This window comes from Bufo bufo, chromosome 3, assembly GCF_905171765.1.
Source record: "Bufo bufo chromosome 3, aBufBuf1.1, whole genome shotgun sequence".
Lineage (NCBI taxonomy): Eukaryota > Metazoa > Chordata > Amphibia > Anura > Bufonidae > Bufo > Bufo bufo.
The window spans coordinates 13,668,616-13,682,452 of record NC_053391.1 but is presented as its reverse complement, the minus strand read 5'-3'; positions in this window follow the sequence as shown (position 1 = coordinate 13,682,452).

Below are 13,837 nucleotides of genomic sequence, written 5' to 3'. Positions count from 1 at the left end.
ATTACAATTTAGTGTATATGAGCTGGAATGGTTTATTCCAGCTTAGCTCCCCCTCTCTGGAGAGGTGGGCTGGACCCGCATCCTGCAGCATGGGTGGAGAAGGAAGTTAGAGAGAGAGAGTACCAGCTACCCCTGCTAGGGGAAGGCTGTGTGATAGTGTCCAGGAGAACCCCTTCTTAGGGAGGACAGCAAGGACATAGTCTGGGCTGAGACATGTCCATATATATCCCAGCTAGAGCACCTTCAGCTCTGCTGGATGAAGAAAGCAGAAACTACAGACAAACTCCAGAGTTCCAGGAAGAAAGCATCCCCTGAGAATCCATCTGTGAGATAAGTCCAGTGCCTAGGAGAAGCCTATCCCTCCTCAGCTAGTCTGTCCCCACACAGCAGAAGTTACAGATAAGTGCAGAAGCTAATCCTGCCACAGTTACAGAGCTACCAAGCTGACGTTTATCCTGCAAGCTCCACATTTAAAGCAGAAGTACTCATTCCTGCCAATCATTGCCAAAACATGCTGGGACCAAGAGACCAAAGCTGTGTACTGTTTGGATGCAAGTTATTTCAAGTAATTCGTAGTTATAGGCCATTACACCACTCTGGCATTCCTAACCTGGGACGTGCGTTATAACACTGTGGAAGGGCCCTGAGATAGTACCTTTCGCACGCTGCAATTGGCGTCACAAACGAATACCAAATATTATCCACCCATACCTGGCCACTGTACTTCTGTTTTGTCGATTTTGGTACTGCTTCGAAAACCATCAAGAGATGCTATTGGAGGATATGCCAAAAAGCAACCAGTAGATCCTCTGTCCAAAATTAGATGAACGTTTTAAAGTCAAGATTCCAAAGTTACTTAGGGCGCAGTCAGACGGTCAGGTTTTGCAGCTTTGGAAGCCATAATCAGGAGTGGATCACGAAAGGAGAGAAAGTTTAAAGGACGGATAGGACTTCTCTTCATTTTTGAATTCACTCTTGGTTTTGGCTTCCAAAAGTGCCTCAGGAAACCTGACCGTGTGGCTGTACCCTTAGGCTCTATCAGTTTAGCCACAAGTCATATGTAATTGTGACACAGTGAATCCATGCTTCTGTCTTGAGGCCTGTCTGTTTAGCCAATTAGATGTCATAGTGGTCATTGACAACTGTAGCATCTTGGCTCCTGCTGTTCACAATCACATGGTGCCGAGTGGTTAACAAGCCAGCCAGGGCCTAGTGGAGATTCCTGGACGTGATATCTTACAACTCCCATTACACTCTGCCAGAAGCATGGTGTAATAATGTAATACCCCTGAGTGGTATTACTATTCCTACACCCTGCTACTGTCTATAATTGCTAACAACAATGTCATCTGTGTATGGATTCCAGGTCCTTGTCATTGTGCATTATAATATTGCTATGAAACAGTTTTGTACATGTAATATGCTTGGTTCAGCAGCAGGTGGCAGCGTATATGGCAGAGATATATTTAGATAGAATTGAACTTACCATTTCATTTTTCCCCTTTTGGGGACAAGTAGGCCAGTACCGTTTCCTACCAAGGGATGGGCTGCAGGAAGTTTTCAGTCAGTCTTAGTCATTCTAGTGTGGAATGCAGCTGTGTGAAGATGTAGCAGCAAGGGGAGCCCTCCCTCCTGCAGCAGGAGTCCCTCAAGAGGGAAGCGGCTCATAGAGCACCCTGACTCCTTACAGATTAATAGACAGAGTATCACGGGGGGTCAACAGCCAAAGGCACCCCACTCCAACGGTACCAGATCAGTCCAGCTGGTAGACCAAAGCTGAGTTTAGCACAAAAGAGATGGATAAAACAGATAATCCCAGTTTGCCTGCCAATTTAGGCCAACACCTGCTGGAACAAAGAGAAAGACCCCTTTTTGTCTGGATGCAAGTTGATGCAAGTAAAGCTGTTGAACTTTATAAAGTCTGGACTCTACTTATTCTCCACCTCCACCATCACTCTCACTTTTATTGCTTCAGAGCCTAACCCTGGGGAGCGACGGTATTCAAGTAGGAGCACTGTGACACACACAGAAACTATTGAGGCGGCACCACATCACTCGGCATTCCTATAAACCTGGGACATAATTGGCCCGGGGGCGACACGTTGCAATAATGTCAAACTTAGCAAATCTTATGAAACATTTGGGATACCCTTGAAAAAGAGGCAACCTTCTGTTCTAACGGAAAAGATAACACATCTCTAGGAACAAGCATGGAGGGTTGATGTCTCCAGGAAAGCAGCCCTCCATAAATTGCAACTGTATGTGGCATCGGGATGCTGTATCATTAGACACAGCCTCAGCACCCAAACATGCATACAGGGGTGGTCTGCCGGGCAGAAAATGTATGTGTAACCATGTACCTGAAGATTTTAAAGAAGATTGAAAAATTGAAATGTTATTTTTTTTTCCTTGCTAGAACTCACATTCTTCTGATGTTTTTGGTTTCCCACTCTCCGTGCTGGATTTAGGGTTGAACTGGAGTCCCTTGGGCTCACCAAAAGTATCTTCTTGGGGCTCAACCCCCATATCATTTAAAAAATCTCAGAGATTTTGATTCAAAGAAACAGACCCTAGTGGCAACTGATTGTCTCCAAAGGCAGCTTAAAATGTTTTTTTCTCGTGGACCTTTCGGACCTAATAAGGCCCACTGGACGATTCTCTCGTACTTACTCGTACTGGCTAGATTGCATCCAAGAGGAGCTGGCTGGTTTTGGTGTGGTGATTTTAGTAGTTATATTCTTGGACATAGGAGGCAGTATTATAGCAGTTATATTCTTGTACATAGGAACAGTATTATAGTAGTTATATTCCTGTACATAGGAGCAGTATTATAGTAGTTATGTTCTTGTACATAGGAGGCAGTATTATAGTAGTTATATTCTTGTACATAGGAGGCAGTATTATAGCAGTTATATTCTTGTACATAGGAGCAGTATTATAGTAGTTATATTCTTGTACATAGGAGGCAGTATTATAGCAGTTATATTCTTGTACATAGGAGCAGTATTATAGTAGTTATATTCTTGTACCTAGGAGGCAGTATTATTGTAGTTATATTCTTGTACATAGGAGGCAGTATTATAGCAGTTATATTCTTGTACATAGGAGCAGTATTATAGTAGTTATATTCTTGTACATAGAGGCAGTATTATAGTAGTTATATTCTTGTACATAGGAGCAGTATTATAGTAGTTATATTCTTGTACATAGGAGCAGTATTATAGTAGTTATATTCTTGTACATAGGAGGCAGTATTATAGTAGTTATATTCTTGTACATAGGAGCAGTATTATAGTAGTTATATTCTTGTACATAGGAGCAGTATTATAGTAGTTATATTCTTGTACATAGGAGCAGTATTATAGTAGTTATATTCTTGTACATCGGGGCAGTATTATTGTAACGATAAATGACAAAAAGAGAGGATTTAAATCACTAAAACAGGAGAGTAGCAAGGAAGCATTGAAAAACTATAAGGAAAAAAATAGAATATGTAAAAGACAAATAAAAGCAGACAAACTAGAGACAGAGAGATTCATTGCCAAATAGAGTAAATCTAACTCCAATATGTTCTTCACTTATATAAATGGTAAAAAGTATAAATCTAAAGGTGTCGGCCCTTTACAGAGTGATGAGGGGGAGTTGCAGAGAGCAAGGAGGAGAAAGCAAAGCTATTATTATTATTATTTTCACTATTATTCACTGAGGAAATTAAACTGTCAGATGAAATGCAGCATGTAAAAGTAAATTCCCCATTAAAAGTGCTCTATCTGACCAGGAAGAAGTAGAGCTGCATCTTTAAAATGACAAAAATAGACAAATCGCCAGGACCAGATGGAATACAGTCCGAACCCTAAGAGAATTAAGTACAGATGTAGAAGCAGTGAGGGGAGAGATGTAATATACTCTGTTTGATCCAGATATACTTAGTTCATTAATTAATCATGTTGGTTAATCAGAATATCCTTAATGTATCCAAAATCAGTCAGTATGTATTACTTGATATATGCAAACTTCAAATAACTGAAAGTAATGTAACTTTTTCATGATTTAATTCCATTCACAAATCCAATATTCATAATTGTGGGCAATAGATGGTTACTTGATCCAGAAATTGTATATGATTTGATTTATGAATCATGTTCATGATTATCTATCTAGATTAATTATTTGGTTTTTTTTTTTACTTTTCACAGTGCAAATATTGTTGTAATTATAACCAATTGAATTTCATTCATAAACCAATTATAAATCAATGTCCATGAAATATTAAAAATATGCAAAAAATAAAATAAAATACAATAAAAGTTAAAATAGAGTATAATCAAAGATTATGTCACATTAGCAGTAGACTATGTCGATATTACATCCAATGGAACTACAATGTCTGTCATCTACAGTATACAGCCAGAATAATAATATGACTTATTAAAGATGGTACAAAAATCATATGATTAATTAATTATAAATAATTCATTCTGATCTCACATAAGGCGAAGAATATATCTCAATGATCTCAAATATAAGGGGGTGGTACAGGAAATTACAGACAGAAATGGATGGATGGGGTTATGTCTGTAGCATATACAGTATTATACCTGATCCAATAAGTGCAAAGGTCACAGTAAAGATTTTCCAAAATTATTTGCTCTTCAAATTAAAGGAATTAATGGGAGTGAAAATAAAGTTTATCAAATAACATAGTCACTGAATCTGTGGGTTCCTGTGCTGCTGGTCCGATCCTCTCTGATTACAGAGTATACAGTACTGAGTTTTTAGAGCAAATTTCTTGGCTTGTTCCATGCACTGGAGATTAAGAAGTGAGCTGGATATACAGTACTGTAATGTGATAGTAGGGGTGCTGTCATGTATATTGTATGGGTGCTATATGTGTATAGTAGGGGTGCTGCATGTATATTGTATGGGTGCTATATGTGTATAGTAGGGGTGCTGCATGCTCAGTATATTGTACGGGTGCTATATGTGTATAGTAGGGGTGCTGCATGTATATTGTATGGGTGCTATATGTGTATAGTAGGGATGCTGCATGTATATTGTATGGGTGCTATATGTATATAGTAGGGGTGCTGCATGTACAGTATATTGTATGGGTGCTATATGTGTATAGTATGGGTGCTATATGTGTATAGTAGGGATGCTGCATGTATATTGTATGGGTGCTATATGTGTATAGTAGGGATGCTGCATGTATATTGTATGGGTGCTATATGTGTATAGTAGGGGTGCTGCATGTTCAGTATATTGTATGGGTGCTATATGTGTATAGTAGGGGTGCTGCATGTATATTGTATGGGTGCTATATTGTGTATAGTAGGGATGCTGCAATGTATATTGTATGGGGTGCTATATGTATATAGTAGGGGTGCTGCATGTACAGTATATTGTATGGGTGCTATATGTGTTATAGTAGGGGTGCTGCATGTATATTGTATGGGTGCTATATGTGTATAGTAGGGATGCTGCATGTATATAGTATGGGTGCTATATGTATATAGTAGGGGTGCTGCATGTACAGTATATTGTATGGGTGCTATATGTGTATAGTAGGGGTGCTGCATGTACTGTATATTGTATGGGTGCTATATGTATATAGTAGGGGTGCTGCATGTATATTGTATGGGTGCTATATGTATATAGTAGGGGTGCTGCATGTACAGTATATTGTATGGGTGCTATATGTGTATAGTAGGGATGCTGCATGTATATTGGTATGGGTGCTATATGTATATAGTAGGGGTGCTGCATGTACAGTATATTGTATGGGTGCTATATGTGTATAGTAGGGATGCTGCATGTACAGTGGGGGAAATAATTATTTGACCCCTCACTGATTTTGTAAGTTTGTCCAATGACAAAGAAATGAAAAGTCTCAGAACAGTATCATTTCAATGGTAGGTTTATTGTAACAGTGGCAGATAGCACATCAAAAGGAAAATCGAAAAAATTAACTTTAAATAAAAGATAGCAACTGATTTGCATTTCATTGAGTGAAATAGGTATTTGAACCCCTACCAACCATTAAGAGTTCTGGCTCCCACAGAGTGGTTAGACACTTCTACTCAATTAGTCACCCTCATTAAGGACACCTGTCCTTAACTAGTCACCTGTATAAAAGACACCTGTCCACAGAATCAATCAATCAAGCAGACTCCAAACTCTCCAACATGGGAAAGACCAAAGAGCTGTCCAAGGATGTCAGAGGACAAAATTGTAGACCTGCACAAGGCTGGAATGGGCTACAAAACCATTAGCAAGAAGCTGGGAGAGAAGGTGACAACTGTTGGTGCGATTGTTCGAAAATGGAAGGAGCACAAAATGACCATCAATCGACCTCGCTCTGGGGCTCCACGCAAGATCTCACCTCGTGGGGTGTCAATGGTTCTGAGAAAGGTGAAAAAGCATCCTAGAACTACACGGGAGGAGTTAGTTAATGACCTCAAATTAGCAGGGACCACAGTCACCAAGAAAACCATTGGAAACACATTACACCGCAATGGATTAAAAATCCTGCAGGGCTCGCAAGGTCCCCCTGCTCAGGAAGGCACATGTGCAGGCCCGTCTGAAGTTTGCCAATGAACACCTGAATGATTCAGAGAGTGACTGGGAGAAGGTGCTGTGGTCTGATGAGACCAAAATAGAGCTCTTTGGCATTAACTCAACTCGCTGTGTTTGGAGGAAAGAAAATGCTGCCTATGACCCCCAAAACACCGTCCCCACCGTCAAGCATGGGGGTGGAAAACATTTTGCTTTGGGGTGTTTTTCTGCTAAAGGGCACAGGACAAACTTATTCGCATAAACGGGGAAAATGGACGGAGCCATGTATCGTGAAATCCTGAGCGACAACCTCCTTCCCTCTGCCAGGAAACTGAAAATGGGTCGTGGATGGGTGTTCCAGCACGACAATGACCCAAAACATACAGTCAAAGGCAACAAAGGGAGTGCTCAAGAAGAAGCACATAAGGTCATGAGTGGCCTAGTCAGTCTCCGGACCTTAATCCAATCGAAAACCTATGGAGGGAGCTCAAGCTCAGAGTTGCACAGAGACAGCCTCGAAACCTTAGGGATTTAGAGATGATCTGCAAAGAGGAGTGGACCAACATTCCTCCTAAAATGTGCGCAAACTTGGTCATCAATTACAAGAAACGTTTGACTCTGTGCTTTGCAAACAAGGGTTTTTTCACCAAGTATTAAGTCTTTTTTGTTAGAGGTTCAAATACTTATTTCACTCAATGAAATGCAATTCAGTTGCTATCTTTTTATTTAAGTTATTTTTTTCGATTTCCTTTTGATGTTCTATCTGCCACTGTTACAATAAACCTACCATTGAAATGATACTGTTCTGAGACTTTTCATTTCTTGTCATTGTACAAACTTACAAAAATCAGTGAGGGGTCAAATAATTATTTCCCCCAACTGTATATTGTATGGGTGCTATAGTGTATATAGTAGGGGTGCTGCATGTACAGTATATTGTATGGCTGCTATAGTGTATATAGTAGGGTGCTGCATGTATATTGTAAGGGTGCTATATGTGTATAGTAGGGATGCTGCATGTATATTGTATGGGTGCTATATGTATATAGTAGGGGTGCTGCATGTATATTGTATGGGTGCTATATGTGTATAGTAGGGATGCTGCATGTATATTGTATGGGTGCTATATGTGTATAGTAGGGGTGCTGCATGCTCAGTATATTGTATGGTGCTATATGTGTATAGTAGGGGTGCTGCATGTACAGGATATTGTATGGGTGCTATATGTATATAGTAGGGGTGCTGCATGTATATTGTATGGGTGCTATATGTGTATAGTAGGGATGCTGCATGTATATTGTATGGGTGCTATATGTATATAGTAGGGTGCTGCATGTACAGTATATTGTATGGGTGCTATATGTGTAAGTAGGGGTGCTGCATGTATACAGTATATTGATGGTGCTATATGTACATCGTGGCCAAAAGTTTTGAGAATTACATAATTATTGGAAATGGGAAAAGTTGCTGCTTAAGTTTTATAATAGCAATTTGCATATAACTCCAGAATGTTTGAAGAGCGATCAGATGAATTGCATAGTCCTTCTTTGCCATGAAAATTAACTTAATCCCAAAAAAAACTTTCCACTGCATTTCATTGCTGTCATTAAAAGGACCTGCTGAGATCATTTCAGTAATCGTCTTGTTAACTCAGGTGAGAATGTTGACGAGCACAAGGCTGGAGATCATTATGTCAGGCTGATTGGGTTAAAATGGCAGACTTGACATGTTAAAAGGAGGGTGATGCTTGAAATCATTGTTCTTTCCATTGTTAACCATGGTGACTGCAAAGAAACGCGTGCAGCCATCCTTGCGTTGCAAAAAATGGCTTCACAGGCAAGGATATTGTGGCTACTAAGATTGCACCTCAATCACACAATTTATAGGATCATCAAGAACTTCAAGGAAAGAGGTTAAATTCTTGTTAAGAAGGCTTCAGGGCATCCAAGAAAGTCCAGCAAGCGCCAGATCATCTCCTAAAGAGGATTCAGCTGCGGGATCGGAGTGCCACCAGTGCAGAGCTTGCTCAGGAATGGCAGCAGGCAGTGTGAGCGCATCTGCACGCACAGTGAGGCGAAGACTTTTGGAAGATGGCCTGTGTCAAGAAGGGCAGCAAAGAAGCCACTTCTCTCCCAAAAAAACATCAGGGACAGATTGATCTTCTGCAGAAAGTTTGGTGAATGGACTGCTGAGGACTGGGCAAAGTCATATTCTCCGATGAAGCCTCTTTCCGATTGTTTGGGGCATCTGGAAAAAGCTTGTCCGGAGAAGAAAAGGTGAGCGCTACCATCAGTCCTGTGTCATGCCAACAGTAAAGCATCCTGAGACCATTCATGTGTGGGTTGCTTCTCGTCCAAGGGAGTGGGCTCACTCAGAATTTTGCCCAAAAACACAGCCATGAATAAAGAATGGCACCAAAAACACCCTCCAACAGCAACTTCTTCCAACAATCCAACAACAGTTTGGTGAAGAACAATGCATTTTCCAGCACGATGGAGCACCATGCCATAAGGCAAAAGTGATAACTAAAGTGGCTCGGGGACCAAAACGTTGACATTTTGGTCCATGGCCTGGAAACTCCCCAGATCTTAATCCCATTGAGAACTTGTGGTCAATCCCTCAAGAGGCGGGTGGACAAACAAAAACCCACTAATTCTGACAATCTCAAGAAGTGATTATGAAAGAATGGGTTGCTATCAGTCAGGAATAGGCCCAGAAGGTGATTGAGAGCATGCCCAGTCGGATTGCAGAGGTCCAGAATAAAATAAGGCCAACACTGCAAATACTGACTCTTTGCATAAATGTCATGTAATAGTCGATAAAAGCCTTTGAAACGTAGAAGTGCGTGTAATTATATTTCACTACATCACAGAAACAACTGAACAAAGATCTAAAAGCAGTTTAGCACAAACTTTGTGAAAACTAATATTTGTGAGCATTCTCAAAACTTTGGCCACGACTGTATATAGTAGGGGTGCTGCATGTATATTGTATGGGTGCTATATGTATATAGTAGGGGAGCTTGCATGTACAGTATATTGTATGGCTGCTATATGTATATAGTAGGGGTGCTGCATGTATTTGTATGGGTGCTATATGTTATAGTAGGGGTGCTGCATGTACAGTATATTGTATGGGTGCTATATGTTATAGTAGGGATGCTGCATGTATATTGTATGGGTGCTATAGGTATATAGTAGGGGTGCTGCAATGTTCAGTATATTGTAAGGGTGCTATATTATATAGTAGGGGTGCTGCATGTATATTGTATGGGTGCTATATGTGATAGTAGGGGTGCTGCATGTAAATTGTAGGGGTGTTATATGTGTATAGTAGGGATGCTGCATGTATAGGTATGGGTGCTATATGTATATAGTAGGGGTGCTGCATGTACAGTTATTGTAATGGGTGCTATAGTGTTATAGTATGGATGCTGCATGTATTTTGTAAGGGTGCTATATGTATATAGTAGGGGTGCTGCATGTACAGTATATTGTATGGCTGCTATATGTATATAGTAGGGGGTGCAGCATGTATATTGTAATGGGTGCTATATGTGTATAGTAGGGTGCTGCATGTTCAGTATATTGTATGGGTCTATATGTGTATAGTAGGGGTGCTGCATGTATATTGTATGGGTGCTATATGTGTATAGTAGGGATGCTGCATGTATATTGTATGGGTTCTATATGTATATAGTAGGGTGCTGCATGTACAGTATATTGTATGGGTGCTATATGTGTATAGTAGGGGTCTGCATGTATATTGTAGGGTGCTATATGTGTAAAGTAGGGATGCTGCATGTATATTGTATGGGTGCTATATGTGTATAGTAGGGTTGCTGCATGTATATTGTATGGTGCTATATGTGTATATAGGGTGCTGCATGTTCAGTATATTGTATGGGGTGCTATATGTGTATAGTAGGGGTGCTGCATGTAATATTGTAATGGGTGCTATATGAGTATAGTAGGGATGCTGCATGTATATTGTATGGGTGCTATATGTATATATTAGGGGTGCTGCATGTACAGTATATTGTATGGGTGCAATATGTTGTATAGTAGGGGTGCTGCATGTATATTGTTATGGGTGCTATATGGTGTAAAGTAGGGATGCTGCATGTATATTGTATGGGTGCTATATGTATATAGTAGGGGTGCTGCATGTACAGTATATTGTATGGGTGCTATATGTGTATAGTAGGGGTGCTGCATGTACAGTATATTGTATGGGTTGCTATATGTATATAGTAGGGGTGCTGCATGTATATTGTATGGGTGCTATATGTGTATAGTAGGGATGCTGCATGTATATTGTATGGGTGCTATATGTATATAGTAGGGGTGCTGCATGTACAGTATATTGTATGGTGCTATTGTTGTATAGTAGGGATGCTGCCATGTATAATTGTATGGGGTGCTATAGTATATAGTAGGGGTGCTGCATGTACAGTATATTGTATGGCTGCTATATGTATAAAGTAGGGGTGCTGCATGTATATTGTAAGTGGTGCTATATGTGTATAGTAGGGATGCTGCATGTATATTGTATGGGGTGCTATATGTATTATAGTAGGGTGCTGCATGTACAGTATATTGTATGGGTGCTATATGTGTATAGTAGGGGTGCTGCATGTACAGTAATATTGTATGGGTGCTATATGTACAGTCTGGCCAAAAGTTTTGAGAATTACATAATTATTGGAAATGGGAAAAGTTGCTGCTTAAGTTTTTATAATAGCAATTTGCATATACTCCAGAATGTTCTGAAGAGTGATCAGATGAATTGCATAGTCCTTCTTTGCCATGAAAATTAACTAATCCCAAAAAAAACTTTCCAATGCATTTCATTGCTGTCATTAAAGGACCTGCTGAGATCATTTCAGTAATCGTCTTGTTAACTCAGGTGAGAATGTTGACGAGCACAAGGCTGGAGATCATTATGTCAGGCTGATTGGGTTAAAATGGCAGACTTGACATGTTAAAAGGAGGGTGATGCTTGAAATCATTGTTCTTCCATTGTTAACCATGGTGACCTGCAAAGAAACGCGTGCAGCCATCCTTGCGTTGCATAAAAATGGCTTCACAGGCAAGGATATTGTGGCTACTAAGATTGCACCTCAATCAACAATTTATAGGATCATCAAGAACTTCAAGGAAAGAGGTTAAATTCTTGTTAAGAAGGCTTCAGGGCATCCAAGAAAGTCCAGCAAGCGCCAGGATCATCTCCTAAAGAGGATTCAGCTGCGGGATCGGAGTGCCACCAGTGCAGAGCTTGCTCAGGAATGGCAGCAGGCAGGTGTGAGCGCATGCACGCACAGTGAGGCGAAGACTTTTGGAAGATGGCCTGGTGTCAAGAAGGGCAGCAAAGAAGCCACTTCTCTCCAAAAAAACATCAGGGACAGATTGATCTTCTGCAGAAAGTTTGGTGAATGGACTGCTGAGGACTGGGGCAAAGTCATATTCTCCGATGAAGCCTCTTTCCGATTGTTTGGGGCATCTGGAAAAAGGCTTGTCCGAAAAGGAAAAGGTGAGCGCTACCATCAGTCCTGTGTCATGCCAACATTAAAGCATCCTGAGACAATTCATGTGTGGGGTTGCTTCTCGTCCAAGGGAGTGGGCTCACTCACAATTTTGCCCAAAAACACAGCCATGAATAAAGAAATGTGCACCAAAAACACCCTCCCAACAGCAACTTCTTCCAACAATCCAACAACAGTTTGGTGAAGAACAATGCATTTTCCAGCACGATGGAGCACCGTGCCATAAGGCAAAAGTGATAACTAAGTGGCTCGGGACCTAAAGGTTGACATTTTGGGTCCATGGCCTGGAATCTCCCCAATCTTAATCCCATTGAGAACTTGTGGTCAATCCTCAAGAGGCGGGTGGACAAACAAAAACCCACTAATTCTGACAAAACTCCAAGAAGTGATGATGAAAGAATGGGTTGCTATCAGTCAGGAATTGGCCCAGAAGTTGATTGAGAGCATGCCCAGTCGGATTGCAGAGGTCCTGAAAAAGAAGGGCCAACACTGCAAATACTGACTCTTTGCATAAATGTCATGTAATTGTCGATAAAAGCCTTTGAAACGTATGAAGTGCGTGTAATTATATTTCACTACATCACAGAAACAACTGAAACAAAGATCTAAAAGCAGTTTAGCAGCAAACTTTGTGAAAACTAATATTTGTGTCATTCTCAAAACTTTTGGCCACGACTGTATATAGTAGGGTGCTGCATGTATATTGTATGGGTGCTATATGTATATAGTAGGGGTGCTGCATGTACAGTATATTGTATGGCTGCTATATGTATATAGTAGGGGTGCTGCATGTACAGTATATTGTATGGGTGCTATATGTGTATAGTAGGATGCTGCATGTATATTGTATGGGTGCTATATGTATATAGTAGGGGTGCTGCATGTTCAGTATATTGCAAGGGTGCTTATATGTATATAGGGGTGCTGCATGTATATTGTATGGGTGCTATATGTGTATAGTAGGGGTGCTGCATGTATATTGTATGGGTGTTATATGTTATAGTAGGGATGCTGCATGTATATTGTATGGGTGCTATATGTATATAGTAGGGGTGCTGCATGTACAGTATATTGTATGGGTGCTATATGTGTATAGTAGGGATGCTGCATGTATATTGTATGGGTGCTATAGTATATAGTAGGGTGCTGCATGTATATTGTATGGGTGCTATATGTGTATAGTAGGGATGCTGCATGTATATTGTATGGGTGCTATATGTATATAGTAGGGTGGCTGCATGTATATTGTATGGGTGCTATATGTGTATAGTAGGGATGCTGCATGTATATTGTATGGGGTGCTATATGTATATAGTAGGGTGCTACATGTTCAGTATATTGTAAGGGTGCTATATGTATATAGTAGGGGTGCTGCATGTATATTGTATGGATGCTATATGTGTATAGTAGGGATGCTGCATGTATATTGTATGGGGTGCTATATGTATATAGTAGGGGTGCTGCATGTATATGTATGGGTGCTATATGTGTATAGTAGGGATGCTGCATGTATATTGTATGGGTGCTATATGTTATATAGTAGGGGTGCTACATGTTCATTATATTGTAAGGGTGCTATATGTATATAGTAGGGGTGCTGCATGTATATTGTATGGGTGCTATATGTGTATAGTAGGGATGCTGCATGTATTGTATGGGTGCTATATGTATATAGTAGGGTGCTGAATGTATATTGTATGGGTGCTATATGTGTATAGTAGGGGTGCTGCATGTACA